Consider the following 17,383-nt stretch of genomic DNA (forward strand, 5'->3'; position numbering starts at 1 on the left):
ACAGATACATAATTACAGGATGAGGGCCAGTGCTGTGAAGGAAATGTATAGATGGCCCTGAACATGCATAGCTTAGTGAAGATAAAGGAGAAGTCAGGGAAGATTTCTCAGAGATCTAGAAGGCCAATAGGACAATGATTCTGGAAGTGTAGTTCCAGGACCAGCAGCATCAACATCACCTGGAGACTTGTTTGTTAGAATGGCAAATAATTAGACCCCACCCCAGACACACTGAATCAAAAACTCTGGGGGGTGAGTCCGAGCATTTGGGGTTTAACCATCCCTCCAAGTGATTGTGATAGACCCTGAAGTTTGAGAACCACTGCATCAGCAAATGAGCACCCAGGGCGGGGCATTCCAGCCAGAAGAAATAGTGTAGTGAGGTGCCAAGGCTGGGAGGAAGACGGTGAGCCTGCCGAGTGAACAAGCGGAGCTTCCAGAAGGCCCCAGAGAGAGGATGGCAGGGCAGCTAGAGGCTGGGAGATATGCCTGGGTCAGATTTCTTCTGTGCCCATGGTGAGGATTCTGCCCACTGTCCTAAAAGCCATGGAAAGCCACTGAAGAGTTTTAAGTAGGCGCGTGATACGATCACAGTTGCATTTTGCAACTATCCCTTGGACCACAGCATGGAAAACTGATAGAGTAAGTAGATTTCAGTCCTTTAATTTGAAAACTGGTAGAATGGAGTGGTGAAATACTGGAACAAAGGGAGATGAGTGGAGTGGCAATACCTTGAGGAGGTGACAGTGAAAGGGCTTTGACCATATTTTGAAATTGGGACCAAGAGAGAAAGATGCATCAGGATGGAGCCTGTGTTTCTGGGATTTGAAACTTGATTGATGGTGGTGGTTCCAGTCACTGAGATACAGAGCGTAGAGATCATGCATTTCACTTGGATCACCTTGAATTTGAGAACCCTTTGAGAAGCGGGCTAGCCTTTCATAGAAATTGGATGGATAAAAGCCAGAGGAAAAAAATAACTCTTGAGGGGGCGCTATGGTAACTGCATGAGCCAAAAGTTGGAGATGGGAATGCGTTTTTTGATGTTTGTTTTCCTGTCTCATTCTTTATAAATGGATTCATTCATTCATCCATCCATTCATTCTACCTACTATACCCTCCCAAGAACATGGAAACATTTGAAGGACAGAGGAAGATTAGTAGGTGGGATGGGACCAGCTATGGCAGATCTTGAATCCCAAGCTGATAATTTAGGATTATCACTGAAGGCAGGCAGAGAAGCATGATGCCAGAGGTATGTCTTGGGAAGATTGACCTAGTAGTGTCACATGCAGGGAAGAAACTAGAGGGAGGAAGACTATCACAGTAACTCTAGGGATGCTAACAGACCACCTCCTTGTAATATAAGGTTGTAATTGTAATAAAAGGTTAGCATGAGGGATTGACAATCAAATCCATATACGTTCATTCATTATATTACATACACAAGGCTATATATCTGTAACCTATTTACATCGGGGAGTGGGAAAAGATAAACTTTGAGAGTAGGAAACTAGGTCTTTTTCCTTTTTCAGTTTTTCATAACCACGCAGAGGTAGGGTATTTTAATGGAAGCTGATGTTAGAAGTGAAAGACCTACACAGAGTAGGCACTCAAAAAGATCCATGAAATTAAAATGGGTTCATGTCACTGGGGTAGTGAGAGAAGATGTAGCTCAGTGCAGGACTCCTCGATGGGAGAGCGATGGGGGCCCTTGCATGAGAATTAGGACCTCGGTGACCCCCATCTGTTCCTCCTTTCCTCCCTCCCTCCCCCACCGCTGCCATGGCGACAAGTCTGGAATCACAGTAAGCCTTATACCCCAGAGAAAACAATACTCTGTTTGAACGGAGCAAGTTGGCCTCCATCGCAAGCACCATCCCCCACAATCAGGGGATTCTTACAAAAGGCAGCTTTTACCAGAGGGTCAGTGGCACTGCCGCTCATCGATCTGAGCCCATTTTATCCCTGGGCACTTTCCACTTGTTTGTTTTTGAACTCACACCGCGGTCTCAGCGCTGTTGGTCTTGTTTTGGCATGAAGTTCCCGATGTGGCCGTGGCCGCCTGCATCCCCTCTGCTCAGCCCCACAGAGCATCGTGCTTCTTTCTCCCTTGTGTCTTCTTGTCACTGCTGTTGACTCACCAGGCTGGGGCTGCTGGAGCTAAACTGAATTAGTAACAATGCAATCAACATCTCTATTTTTATCTTTGTCCCCCCCCCCCACCCTCTCTCCCCTCCTGAGTGACTCACCATTTCTAGGTCTCAGAGCTTGGCAGTCTTAAAAGAATTATATTGGGGCTGAGGTGAATGTATGCACAGATGTGATATTTCTACCATTAGATACAATGAATATTTTCTCTTTTTTTTCTAGTGGCACAAGGGTTCAGACGTTGTAAGTATTATTTATTATGCTCGTCGTCATCCTTATTGTTGCTGTGTTACTGCTCAAGCTGCTGTTTATCTCCTGAGGTCTAAGATGAATTGTAGGCAAGGAAGGAAGTCCTGACCTGATTTCTGAAACTCATCTTCAGAGAAAAGTTCAGTTTTGAACTGAAACTTTTAAGTTTATCCCAGTTGAATTCTGGAAGCCTGAGCTGGAATCCATATAAAGCATATACCAAACCAAGTATTACCTGTGAAAAAATGCACCATTAATGCAAATTATCTTTTCCTAGCCAGGCCTCCATGTGCTAGTAATTATATTAACTTCGTAATGTGTAGAGATAGATATAAATTAAGAGCCTGGGTTTTTGAAATCCCACTCTGCTACTTATTACCCATAATCTTGGGCTACTTGGTCCTTTCGTGTCTTAACATCCCCTTCTGTAAAATGGAGACCTTTACCTCCTATCCATACAGGATAAGTACGTAGCTCACAGAAATGTTTTGAGAATTAAATAAGTTGATATTATAAAGTGCTTAAAATAGTGCCTAGCACATAGTAATAAGCTCTCAATAAATGTTGGCTATTATTATTCAACAGGTCTTATTTCCTGTTTTAACGGGAACGATTCAGTCCTCAAAAGAGTTTTCCTGTTAATATGCCCAGCACACCTCACGATTTTACCATCCCTTGTTTCTGAATTTACAAGCCATCCATTTTGTGGACACCTTAAGTGGCCACTAAGTTACAGAACAGACCTCTTTGTCTTTCATTCAAAAGTAGAGCTTTCTAGCTTTGCTCTGCTTTGCACATAGCCAGAATTTTAGTCTCCTTTCATCAGAGGTGGGTTTTGGCTCTCATGTCATCTTCTTTCTTCTTTTCCTTCTTCTCCTTCCGCTCCCCCACCCTCCTCCTCTTCCTCATCATCATATTTTACATGTAGTAACTTCTCCTTGGCTTATCTAACACTACCTCATTAGACTCTAAACCTTAATGGTACTCTTTCACTTCTATAAGACAGCCATGGAAATTGCCTATAAAACTCTCTGTAGAAGTTTTCCCTTTGTCTTCTAGCACCTGTGTCCCCTTGTCACTTTCAGCCCTACCCCCTGTACTGGATGTGGGAAGGAAGGCCAGCTGCTGGATTATTTGGGCAACAGTACAATGGAAGGTCACAGAGCCCAGATGCAGGAGGGATCCCAGAAGGTCCTCACAAAACTCCCAGCAACTCTGTCAGCTCCCAGAAACTACATTATTACTATGACTTGCCAAATCTAAGAGCGTTGCAACACCCACCTTTGAGCTATCAGAGCTAGACCAAAAATTATCTGAATGACAATTCATTGCAATTTGGGTATATCTAAACAACAGCCACAAATCAGGACTCGGGTAGGTTTAGGCACAGTGCTAGTAACATTGCATCCCCTGGGACAGGAGCCCCTCCCCACCCCAGGATGGCTTCCAAAGCCTCAGAGAATTAGACACACGAAGTCACCTTCGGCAATAACTAGTTGGTTCTTTTGTTTTTCAGTCAGTATCTTCATCCAAGTAAAACTGTTTGAAAATTTGAGTGGCCCCATAGTTCTGTAAAGCTTATATGATGAAAAGAAGAAATTCTGCCCTACACCTCTTCCCTTCCTGATTTCTGTTCCCTAAAACTTTATATTTTAGTTGTTTCTTCTGATATGGACCTCTGTATTTTCAAATAACATATTTGTACAGTTATCTCTTGATTATCATGTTGTAGATATTACCTGTTGATTCCTTACCATGGAAAATATGGATTTAGGGGCGCCTGAGTGGCTCAACTGGTTAAGCGTCGACTTCGTCTCAGGTCATGATCCCGTGGTTCATGGGTTCAAGCCCCGTATCGGGCTCTGTGCTGACAGCTGAGAGCCTGGAGCCTGCTTCGGATTCTGTGTCTCCCTCTCTCTCTGCCCTTCCCCCACTCGTGCTGTTTCTCTCTCTCTCTCAAAAATAAATAAACACTTAAAAATTTTTAAAAGAAAATATGGATTTAGCTCACTTACCCCTCCTGCCTCTCAAACTTGCTTCCTCCATGTTCCATGTTCCCAATTATTGTTGTATTACTGCTCTTGGTGAAATCAGTGCTCTGTGCGTGCGTGCGTGCGTGTGTGTGTGTGTGTGTGTGTGTGGGTGTGGGTGATGGTGGATAAATGTTCACAGCTGAGCCAAATGGTAAGCTTTGATTACATTTGTATCTTGCACAACTTTTGCTTTTCCTGCAGTTATTGTATTGCTTTGTTTGTTTGAATTTTTTTTTTTTAATTTCTTTTTTCAACGTTTATTTATTTTTGGGACAGAGAGAGACACAGCATGAACGGGGGAGGGGCAGAGAGAGAGGGAGACACAGAATCGGAAACAGGCTCCAGGCTCTGAGCCATCAGCCCAGAGCCTGACGCGGGGCTCGAACTCACGGACCGCGAGATCGTGACCTGGCTGAAGTCGGACGCTTAACCGACTGTGCCACCCAGGCGCCCTTGTTTGTTTGAATTTTTAAGTTCCTGTCCTTAAGCCATTCACAGAATCCTCATCAGCAGTGTAAATCTCCTCTCAGTGCATTTTCAGACACCAGGCCATCAATCCATTTCTTCATGGGGCTATTCCTCCTGGAGTTCCACATCTTTCTCCTCCCACCTGGGTTGGTACTAAGACAGCTGCAGAGCTGGCTGGCATCCCAAATCCCCTTTCTACCCCGCTTGTAAGTCGGGTCCCCTGTTATGGAAGCCAAGTCTTCTCCAGATTGAGTTGGTCCTCATGTTAGTGGAATGTATCCTCTACCAACTGCCTGAGAACTCATGAATTTACACGATAGGTAAATTTGGAGGACTTGCGTGTATGGAAATAGCTTTCTTCTTCTCTCCTATCTGACTGGATATAGCATCCTCGGCTATAAATAACTCTTGGGAGGAATTTTGAGTACTTAATGCATTTTCTTCTGGCTTCCAGGGTTGCTGCCAAAATGTCCATTGCTGTTCTAATCCCCACTCTTTGGAAACTTTGAGAATCTTTTTTAAATTCTCAGCTTTCTGAAATTTCACAGTGCTATATGTCCTGGCGTGGTCCCTTTTGTATTCATTGTTCAGGGACTTGTCTAGGCGTCCTCAATATGGAAGTTCATATCCTTCAGTTGTGGGAAATTTTCTTGTGTGATTTCATTGCTAATTTTCTCCACTCTGTTTTCTCTTCTCTTTTTCTGGAACTTGTGTTATTTAGATGTGGTACCTTCTGAACTGATCCCCCCTTTTTCGTCTCTTTTTCTCTTCTATTTTCCATCTCTTTGGTTTTTGTTCTACTGTTCTAAAGATTTCTTAACCTTACCTTCCTACCCCTTAGTTTGATATTATTTCTACTACCATATTTTTAATTTATAAAAAGTTTTATTTTTGCTTTTTTTTTTTTTAAGTTTTTTTTTTTTTAACGTTTATTTATTATTTTTGGGACAGAGAGAGACAGAGCATGAACGGGGGAGGGGCAGAGAGAGAGGGAGACACAGAATCGGAAACAGGCTCCAGGCTCCGAGCCGTCAGCCCAGAGCCCGACGCGGGGCTCGAACTCACGGACCGCGAGATCGTGACCTGGTTGAAGTCGGACGCTTAACCGACTGCGCCACCCAGGCGCCCCTATTTTTGCTTTTAAAATATTTCTTGTAATACCATTTATACCATCCCATTCATAATTTATAAGTTCAGTTAATTTTTTTCTGATATTAAGGATTTTTTAAAGTGTTCTCCTGTTGCCTTTATTTTCTGTTTTCTCTTTTCTATTTGTTTGTTTGGACTCTGCATTTTGTGTTAGAGGCTTTCCTCATACCTATACTTTCACTGTTAAGAGGAAGATATTAATAGTGTAACTGAGAGTCCTGTGTTTGTATGTGAAGACTTTCAAGTAGTGGTGATTGGCCTGGAACCCAGCCATGGGCCATCCAAAATCTATTAGTCATTTCTCATAGACTAATTTCCCTAGAGAGGAGTCTACCAACCTTCTGTTTAGAAGACATAAGACTGGCTGCCAGTGATCTTGAAGCAAAATGAAGTGTTTGGAAGGGAGTAAGGTTATCTCACCATTGACTTGTAGATTTCCACTTATTTCCCCTGTTGGCCAGTATAGCACCCCCACATTCAGCTGTGCTTTATGTCCATATGCCAAGTCCCTCTTCTTCCACTTCTTGAAAAAGGAAGCTACCAACCCTTTCAGGATGGAGGAAGGATAGTTGCATGGCCATGCACAGAAGAAGGGTCTCAGGGTCTGACCCTTTTATACAGATTTTCAACCAACACTCCTGTTTTTTAGCCCCATCTACACCGTATCATCAGAGCTGTCTGGTGCCTCCAATAGTGTCTGCTGCACAAAGTTTACGTCGCTGAGCTTTTTAAGGTTCTTAACATACATTGGCTTCCTTCTCTTTGGCTTTTCCCCCATTGAAAGTTCAGATTTCAGCATTTTCAGCTCTGCTAAATTAGTTCCCACTCATTCATCCGCTTTCCAGTTTCCAAAATTATGTTGACATCTCATATCTGCTTTTGGCTACTTTCCTATCCTCTCTATGTAGAGCTTTGTTTTTTTTTTTTCTTTAAAAAAATCTCTTTTTTGTCATTTTTGTGGAGCGTAAGGAGGTAAGGTAGAAGGGGAATGGAGATAAACATGTATTCAATCCGCCATGTTTACCTGCAATTTGTAAACCAACTTTTTGTTTCTAAAGGATACACTGTTTCTCTGTGCAACAAAATAAAACTGTCTGGGTTACTTGGCAAGTCCTTCATCTTGGAATATTTCCACTCGGGGCCGCCATAATGGTGTGGGTCTGCATCAGAATACCCTTAAGAAATTCAGTGTGATCTAGAGCTATCCCGGGTAATGTAAGGCATATTCTCCTGGTTTACCCATAAGTAGTGTAAAACTCACAGAAGATCAGAACCAACCGATTCCCTGGATTCTGTACTGAAATCTAACCCCAAACTCCTCATCAACCCAGGAAACTAGAACTATCAAAGCTATGAGTCTCAGTATGAGCTGAAGAAATTACACCACACTCCTCCCTTTGTCTACGGCTTTTCTAGACTGTTGGCACTCTGAAAACACAATATATCATAATATGATAGTATACTATTGTATCACGTTATGACCAAGGTCCTTAGGTATGTTTAATTTCGTTTTCAATTCTAGCTCTACCCGTTAGTAGGGTGTCAGTTGTCTATAGAAAAGCAGCACTAGATTAGTAAAAAATGTTTCATTTTCCCCATGTAATAAAAAGCCAGAGATAGGCAAGTGAGAGGAAATGCAACTGATAAACAATACCCAATATGTCCCACCTCCTTCTTTTTTTCCTCATCTGTGGCTTTTATCCTCATACTTCTTATCTCAAGGTCATAAGATATTGTCTCTCCCACCAGCCTAACATCTGCCCTTCAGGCCCCAAGAAAAAGAAAAAAGGGACAAGGAGAGGGAGCAGAGCCAATCACAAATTCCCAGCATACTTTACATGCATCTCATTGGCCAGAACCGTGTAACATGCCTACCTCGAGCTGCAAGGGAAGCTGGGAAATCCCTCCTCAAATTCAATCAGAATCCTAATGAAGAAAGGACGAAGAATATTATTAGCTAGACAGCTAATAGTGTCTGCCACACTGGCTGGACATCCTTAAGCAAGTTATTTAATCTCACTTAGCATCTATAACTGTATTTGTAAAGTGAAACTAAAAACACCCAGCCCATAGAGTTGCAGTGAGAAACAAAGGGAAAAATGTTTATAAGACACATAGCACCATACCAGACAAATAATATGCCTTCCATAAATGTTGGCTCCCTTCTCGGTGATGCCTAATATTGGCCTGATTTCTGAACATACCACAGTGTCAGAATATGCTGTGAAGACCACAGATGTATACTACTTGACAAAAATTAAGTTTGTTTTGAGCATTATACAACACCAATTGGCCAAGCGTTAGTAAAAAATGAGATTTGGGAATCACAAGTCAAAAAATGTATTGGATGTAAGAATGTCTGAATATAAGACACAGAGAACATGACTATAAAGATGATTTTACAGTCCATGTATTTTATTATAATCCTTAATCTTCCTTTATATTCCTTGCCTTTATAGCTATCCCACCCATCAACCTCTTTTTACCACACTCTTCCCTTGATCCATCGAGAGCTTCTTTAATTTGTATTTACTGTTATTTATCTACAAAGCTTTATTATGCAGTCATTGGACCATCGGTGTGTGTGTGTGTGTGTGTGTGTGTGTGTGTGTGTCTTTAATCAACTCCAGTGACTGACTGCCCCTTTGCTCCCTCCACACAAAGCAAAGCTGTGTGAAGCCCTTATAAACCAGGTTGGGCCGAGAGGTGGAGAAGCTAATGTGAGGGGAGGGTTGTGGCCAGCCAAGCCACAACTGAGGATTTATGAAAACTGCAATGGTCTATTAGAGTTGGGGTGTCAGAGGGTGAGAGCACATATGGTTTCTGTGTTTTTATGTCCATAGAATTTTCCTGTCTGAACATACGATGGAGTGCTTTGTGCTCTGCCTTGTTTCACACCTTATGCCCTGTGACCTAATGTGTGCCACTGCACACAGTCTAACAGAGGACAGGGACCAGGGGCACATTTAACAACCTAAATTGGAAAGCACCATTGTTTTCCTCTCTCCAGCTAAATGAGCATTGGTAACAGAGGGGAGAGGTTTGGTGTTGTGGTTGTTTCTATACAGTGAAAAAAAGAAACAATATTCCAATCTCGCCTGAGCCATGCTGCCTTCTAAAATCAGCAATTAGGAGCACATCCTCTTAAGGTAAATACGGAAGGGCAAAGAAAGAAGTCTCTCCCATTTAAAAATGTTTTCTTTCTTTTGTGGTCCTTCTCTAGCTGGTCTTTGCCTACATCGAGTTCTGGCTCTCTGGGTAGAAACCAAATGCCACAGTCCAAAGGAGAAGCTCTTTCACAGGGAAAACAAAAGGCAGCTGTCAGTTTAATCCCAAACTCCCTGATAACATTCCAGCAGAGTTCCTTTTTCTGGAGATGAAATAAGAACCCTGGCAGGCCCTCTTGACTGGCCACATAAATCATTTGTAGTAATTGCTCTGAGAGAGGAGTACCTCTCAGGCTCCGCAGTTGGGGGGGGGGGGGGTGGTGGAAATCACACACCGACATTCTCTCTCTCCCTTCCCCCCTCCTCTCTCTCTCTCTCTCTCTCTCACACACACACACACACACACACACCACACACACACACACACACACACTCACACACACTCACACTATGCCATGGCCTCTAGCTTGTCCCATACACGTGTACATGCACCCACGTGTATACCCCCTCTTCTCAGGAGTTGCTCACACCCGGGTGGGCTCAGTGAGCCATATTAAAAAAAAAAAAAGAGCATGGCACAGAATATAATGAATAGTCAGTTTTATGTTTCCTTCTCTTTGAGCTTGAGCCAATTTAAATTCTTCTGGAGTACAGTTTGGGAGGGGATATTGGGAGGGTTGACAGGAAAAGTGGGAGGGAGAGAACACAAAGGTAAGAGGGGGATGGTTATGATTTGGCTTTGTTAGGCTTATCCATTGCTGTGTATTCTATGATGTGTCACCTGCTTCCTCCTTTTTGCCTTTTCTGGTGAGAACTGAGATGTGGTCATAAAAATCCCCCACACTGTGATCTGGGAGCTGCTGCTGAGGCTTGGCAGTTCACTAAGGACCGAACTCTCAAAAGCCACAAAGCTATAATATCCCTTCCCCTCTGTGGCCAATAAAGATGGTGATAATCAAATAACAGGGCTTAGAAGTGGTGTGGTGCCTGCAGCGGTTGGCCACAGGCCGGTGATATACACCCTTCACTTGTACCCTGATGTATGTTCATTGAAAATATTGAGGCCACCAGAGATTGGGAGGGGGAGGTCCTGTAGGCACACATAGCTGTTTGAAGAATGAACGGATGGATGAATGACCACATGAATGGAAAGATGGATGAATGAATGATGGATGAGTAGAGTTCAGTATTGTGTTATGAGCACAGCTCGAAAAGCCAGGAAAATTGCAGAGCTCCTGTGACAGATGAACACCTTGTCCCTCTCCACACACCCTAAGTTGTAACTATCCTTTGCACTATGACCATGGACAGAGAAGAGGAAGTGAGGGAAAGGAAAAGCTGAACATGAGTAGAAAGGGGGGGGGGGAGTTCCCCAATGCCACCCTTCAGTCCTGTCAGCCAGCCCTACTGTGAATCAGAGCTGTCTGTTCCCACAAACGTGGAACCTGCTAAGCTAGAATTCAGTCATTTGTTTTGTTTGATAAGAAAAATATCGAACTTGGAAAGTGCCATTTATGTGCTATATACCCATATGACCAGAGCCCCATTTCACCTTTGTCAAGCTAATAGTAAAATCAACCTTCTTTCTTTATTTTGCGATTTATTTGACCCCAACTATCTAACTTCAAAAGAGGATCGAAGTGTCAGCGAAGAGCTATGTTCCACCTGGTGTATTCCAGACATAAAACTACATGCATTCCACCAAGTGACTTCTGCCACAGAGGCACAGGGTGTTTTGGGTACACGTATGCCCATTTGAGGCATCCTGTGGAGTCTGAGCTCAGCCCATCCTAGGTTGGCTCTTTCTCTTTTCTACTTCATCCATAACCCTAGAAGTAATGAGTCCTTCCTCTTTTGGCTCCCAAGCCAGTTATTACAGATTAGCTTGTGTTTGTACACTGGACCAAAGATGGCTCTTGTGTATGACAAAACAAGTACAGGTATTTAAAAATTTCCAGCATCCAGGCTTCTACAGATAGGGATTGGTAAATTTTTGCTTTAATTTACAAAATCTGCTTAGGTTACAGTTCTAAATTCAGTCACACACACACACACACACACACACACACACACATAATGCTAATAGCTTATATTTATATGATAGGTTACAGTTTGCAAAGCAGCTTTCCATATGGCAGGTCATGTCAGTTGCTGTTTTTAAGTTGAAGAAACTGAAGCTTAGAGTTAAGTGACTTGGTTAGGGTCATAGAGAAAACAGAAACAGGTATGGAAGCCAGGTAATGAGAGATCTAGTTTCATTTGCCATTGAGCATATAATCTCTCTCAAATTATTGTGGCGAATTTTAGCAAATTACTTTTTACATTATATTATAATGCAAAAAATATGCTTATCTCAGAAATGTTTTAAAAATAAACACATGATATGTTTTTTAAATCATGCATAATTGGGGCGCCTGGGTGGCTCAGTCGGTTAAGCGTCCGACTTCGGCTCAGGTCACGATCTCGCGGTCCGTGAGTTCGAGCCCCGCGTCAGGCTCTGGGCTGATGGCTCAGAGCCTGGAGCCTGCTTCTGATTCTGTGTCTCCCTCTCTCTCTGCCCCTCCCCCATTCATGCTCTCTCTCTGTCTCAAAAATAAATAAATGTTAAAAAATTTTTTTTAAAAATAAAAAATAAAAAAATAATCATGCATAATTGTACCTTCCACGATGATCTCTTCAATATCATTTGAAGTGATTCATTCTAGTCATTTCTATGCACATAAAACTAATATAAGGCTTTGATAGATACACCATTAAATCATGCAGCATTTGGTTTTGTATCTTACTTTTTTCACTTATCACTTTATTGAGAATTTTTTTCTTTGTCATTAAACATTATTTATAAAACATGATTTTTAATGCTTGCATAATTTCCCCTGGCATGACTAAAGCATAAAATATTTAAAATTTAATCTATCCCCGATTGTTGAACATTTTAGTTGTTTACCTTTTTTTGTTTATGAACACCCTTGTAAACAAATCTTCAGTGGAATTTCTGATTACTGTTATAGTAAAGATTCATAGAAGAGGTATTTCTGGGTTAGAAGTTATTAACAATTCTCTAGATCTTACAGGGGTTGTATAATTGGCTTTCAGAAAGATTTTTATCAGGGCACCTGGCTGGCTCAGTCAGTGGAGCGTGTGACTCTTGATCTTGGGGTTGTGAGTTCGAGCCCCACATTGAGTGTAAAGATTACCTAAAAACAGATCCTTAAAAAAAAAAAAAAAAAGAGCAGCCACTCTGGAGAACAGTATGGAAGTTCCTCAAGAAACTAAAAATAGAACTACCCTACAATCCAGTAATTGCACTATTAGGTATTTGCCCAAAGTATACAAAAATGCAGATTCAAAGGGGTACATGCACCCCAGTGTTTATAGCAGCATGATCAACAATAGCCAAATTATGGAAAGAATCCAAATGTCCATGGACTGACGAATGGATAAAGAAGATGTGTGATACACACACACACACACACACACACACACACACACACACACACACACTGGAATATTATTCAGCCATCAAAAAGAATGAAATCTTGCCATTGACAAGGACATGGATGGAGCTAGAATGTATTATACTTAGCGAAGTAAGTCAATCAGAGAAAGACAAATACCATATGATTTCACTCATACATAGAATTTAAGAAACAAAACAGATGAGCATATGGGAAGGCAGGAGGAAAAGAGAAGAGGGAAACAAACCACGAGAGACTCTTAGTGATAGAGAACAAACTATGGGTTGATGGAGGCAGGTGGAGGGGAGATGGGCTAGATGGATGATGGATACCAACAAAGGCCCTTTCTGTGATGAGCACTGGGTGTTGTAGGTAAGTGATGAATCACAAATTTTTAAAAAAATAATTTAAAAAGTATGATTTTATCAATTTATACCTACTATTGAGTAAGCTCTCCTCTCTCCATACCCTTTCCAACTTTAAGAATTATGAACTTAAAAAAATTTTTAACAATGTAATAGTAAAAATTTTTATTTTGCTATTTTAATTTACATTGTATGATCATTAGTGAGATTGAACATCTTTGTTGAGAATTATTGGCTAAATTGTATTTTTTCATTCGTAAATTGTCTCCTATCCATGCCCGTTCCCCATTTTAGAATGGGATATTTCTTCTCTTTAAAAATTTACATTAAAATTTGCATTTTTTGCAAATATTTTATCCCAGTTTTTAAGCAGCCTCTTAATTTTTAAGGTTTTTTATGGCAATTTTAACATTTTTATGTAATGAAAACTATTAACCTCTTCTTCTATAACTTCCAGTTATTTTGTACTTAGAAAGACTTTATGTGAAAATCATTAAATATTGACCTTTTAAATGTTTTTGGAGTTCATTTTTTTATAGTTAATTACATGGTTTTCAGAAAATGTATTTTGGTATGTTGATGTGGTGTAGACCTGCCTTCAAATTTTTCTCTCAACTCTGGTCTATTTATTTAATCATCCTTTCTTTCTCCTTATTTTTAACATAGAATGAATTCTTAAAATCTCATCTTGGACTATCACTTCTCTTCCATTGACCCATCAATAGAATAATTTTAAATTACTCTGGCTTTATAGTAAGTTTAATGGTTCACATTGCTCATCTTTAGCTGTGTTGGCTCTTCCTCCCAGTTTATTTTTCCAGAATGCCTATAAAAACATTTCATTAAATTCATAAATTAATCCCTCTGGAAAGTTGATTTGAATTACACTAAATCTATAGAATAATTTGGGAAGAATTGACTTCTATATAGTATATAGTCTTTCCGTTCAGGAATATGAAATTTATCTCCATTCATTCAAGTCTTCTTTTATGATTCTCTAATTTTCTTCATATAGTTCCTATTCATTTCTTATTAAGGTTACTTCTGCGTAACTCAAGTGTTTAATTATTTCTGTTTCTGAAATCGTCGCAAAGTGGCATTTTTAAAAGGAGGGTCCTGATTAGCTAAATTGAGGTTAGACTATGAGAAAACCCAACAGAACCTGACAAGCTAGAAGACATTAGTAATTAAATAATTTCCATCTGAAAACTAATTGGATTAAATTAACCCATTTTAAGATATTATTTCTCAGACAAGAAATGCCCAGCTGCTATTTGTATATCACCATCAGTGGTGTCCCTAATAACATCCCACTCTTAGTCAATGAGTAAGTGAGAAATAAATGAGTTTCATGCCTATTATAAATTTATTTTTAAACACATTGCTATTTGCCGTTACTAAATGGCAGTGTTCTAGATACATTTTTCCCTACTTCTAAGTCACACTTCTCTCCTAAGTCGTGTCTCAGTCTTTTTACCTCTGTGAAACTTTTCTTTTGATTTCCAAAAACACATTTTTCCAATATAAAAAATGAGTATTTTTGTATAGTAATACTTAAATTTACACATGCAAATAAGACTATATGCATATATAAACTAATATAGAAAAAGAATATATTACAGGATTTTAGAGCATAAACAGACCTTAAAAAGCAGCTAGCCAAAGTCATCTAGACTTTTTTTTAAAGCAATCTCTGTATCTAACATGGGGCCCGAACTTATGACCCCAAGATCAAGAGTCACAGGCTCTGCCAACTGAGCCAGGAAGGTGCCCCCAAAGTTATCTAATCTTACTGGTATCCATGAATGCCCTGAAGTTGTTACTGAGATTGTGTTTGTGGGTGTGTTTTCATGTGTGCATTTTTCTGAGGGGAAAGTCTGTGGCTGAGTTTTATGTGTCTGCCACTGAGAGAAAGACCCTAAGAAAAAGTTGAGAATGACTGGGCTACTCTAGCCTGTCATTGATCAGATGAGATTTAAAAAAAAAACAAAAGGCCCAAGTTCTTGAGGAGATGTGCCCTTGGACATAGAGCCCTTCTGGGGCAGGGCCAAGGCAGGAAGTTGGGCCTCCTGATCTTCAGGTTTTTCTGCAACACCTTTCTGCACGCGTGTATGAAGATTCCATCATATCCCTGTACAGCCAGTGTGCCTGCATCATGGAAACTGGGTGTGCTAGAACCAGTGTGGCATTTGGAGCCAAGACCCCAAGCTGAGATTTGTCTCTGGACCCTCTAGTTGTGTGACCCCTGGACAAGCGATTCAGCTCTGGCCTCAGTTTCCTCCTCTATGAAATTAAGCTGCAGGAGTAAAACCTATCTCATCGAGTTTTAATGAAGCAATGTGTATATGTGCATACATACCTAAGTACTTTATAAACTGTAAAGTCCTGGGGAGTGTCAGTTATTTTTTTTCTCGTCGCTCTGGGGGACGTGTGGTAAGGGAGGCACGGTGGAGGCATGTGGCAGCATTAGCACCTTTCAGCTGCCACCTTTATCCACCAAACATCTCAGCCTGCACCAGGGCCAGCCCGCCATGCTAAGTGCCCTCTCCACTGCTCTGATCTCGAACATGGTCATTAACTTATGCATCTCCCAAACACCTGCTGACAGAAATGCTCTTTATGATGTAATGCATATAACTCTTAGAACTTGATAATAGAGATTCTGTTTTTGTTTTGTTTTGCTTTATGAAAATCTTTATTTTGGGGGGCGCCTGGGTAGCTCAGTCGGTTAAGCCTCTGACTTCGGCTCAGGTCATGATCTCACAACTCGTGAGTTCGGGCCCCGGGTCGGGCTCTGTGCTGATGGCTGACAGCCTGGAACCTGCTTTGGATTCTGTGTCTCCCTCTCTCTCTGCCCGTCCCCCTGCTTGTGCTCTGTCTCTCTCTCTCTCAAAATAATAAATAAACATTTAAAAAAAATGTTTTAAATAAATAAATAAATAAATTTCATGGGAGTTCAAAGCATCTTGGAAGAACCACAAATCTGGGTATTTGAGAGTGGAACATGTATGAAGAGGGGTAGTTGTATCATTTCTAAACATCATAACATACGTTCATTGAGCACTATTTGCTATAGAATGCAGTTAGGCATAGGACATTTTTTGTCATTTGGGTAATAATACTTACATTTGGAAAGTGCTACTTGGTTTCCAAAGCAGTTTACAACATCATGTTTAATGTGTGGATGTACATTTCATTTAATCTTCTCAACAGTCCTATTAAGAAGAAATGATTATCCTTATTTTTTAAAACAAAGGAAAGGAGTGGCCAGAGGTCCACACTTCACCATCAACACGGCCAGGACTTGACCCCTCGTCTCTGAGATCCCTCTCTCAGAGGCTGCAAGGCAGCCTCACCCAGAAGACTCTGGTCCGAGAGCAAACAATTATACTGTTTGATTTTTTTAAGAGAATATAATGATTGTGTATTTATTTTGCAATGTGTATTATTTCAATATATTGGATAGAGAGAAACATAGAGAAGTATCCAGAGAATGGAAAAAAAAAAAAGAAAAGAGAGAAAGAAAAGAAAAGAAAAAACAGTAAGCCAAAGTCAAGGCAATGAAGGAAGACAGGCATAGAAGAAGGCAAAAAGAAGTGAGTTGTTCGTGGAAATACAAACAGTGAAAAAACTCAACAGAAACCTCTGGATAGGAGAGATAAAGAACCAAGGAGAGAGAGAAAGGAACACAGTGACAGGCACCCACAGGGGAGATGCACATACAATGTATGTTAACTTCCAGGAGGAGATTCTAGTCTGCTTCAAAACCAACCAGCTCACTCCAGATGTCCCCAGGTACAGGACACATTCATTCTCTCCATCCTGCACTCTACCTACCCCATCCAAGACCCGCTGGATCCCAGTGCAGCTCGAGAGTTTGGGAAGTGCTCTGATGCTGAACTGAGCCCTAGGATCAAAAACCTATAGTGAAAGAGAGCTTTCGTGTTTAGAAATAGCCAGACCACAACACCCTGCACCACGCACCCAACCTCATCCTGAAGGGGGCAGTCTGTCTGTCCATCTGGGCACCTTCTGTCCAGGTATCTTGGTCAGCTGAGGAGCCTAGACTTGCTGCCACCTGCCCTATACTTGGGAATTAACTCTTGATAAGATTGTACTCCTGCTTAACATCTTTCTTCTCATTAAACAACTTTCTCCCTTTAGTTACTTGCTCTGCTCCTGATGCTATGCGTCGTTGCTGCCTGGAATTTCCAGAGAAGCAGAACATGAACAGACACGTGTGCCCCCGCGTGTAGACACACACCTGCTTCCTGCTCCCCTACATCTGGGCCTCCCTCGGATGGTGACCTCAGTCTAAAATCCATCCTCAGTGTTGCCATCTT

General features: G+C 41.2%; 1 protein-coding gene and 1 long non-coding RNA gene across 3 annotated transcripts in view; one reads left to right on the forward strand and one right to left on the reverse strand.

Annotated features, from left to right (window-relative positions):
• The window catches only part of MAML3 (mastermind like transcriptional coactivator 3), a 418,575-nt gene that overhangs the window by 315,125 nt on the left and 86,067 nt on the right, over window positions 1-17,383 (forward strand). The window lies entirely within an intron of this gene.
• On the reverse strand, window positions 364-16,250 carry LOC147581747 (uncharacterized). The gene is made up of 4 exons (XR_015250214.1): window positions 16,167-16,250; window positions 7,926-7,976; window positions 2,253-2,279; window positions 364-2,163 (listed from the first exon to the last, which is right to left on the reverse strand). It is a non-coding gene; the product is annotated as an uncharacterized LOC147581747 (long non-coding RNA).

Source organism: Puma concolor, chromosome B1, assembly GCF_028749965.1.
Source record: "Puma concolor isolate L17-30 chromosome B1, mPumCon1.1.hap2, whole genome shotgun sequence".
NCBI classification, from domain to species: Eukaryota; Metazoa; Chordata; class Mammalia; order Carnivora; family Felidae; genus Puma; species Puma concolor.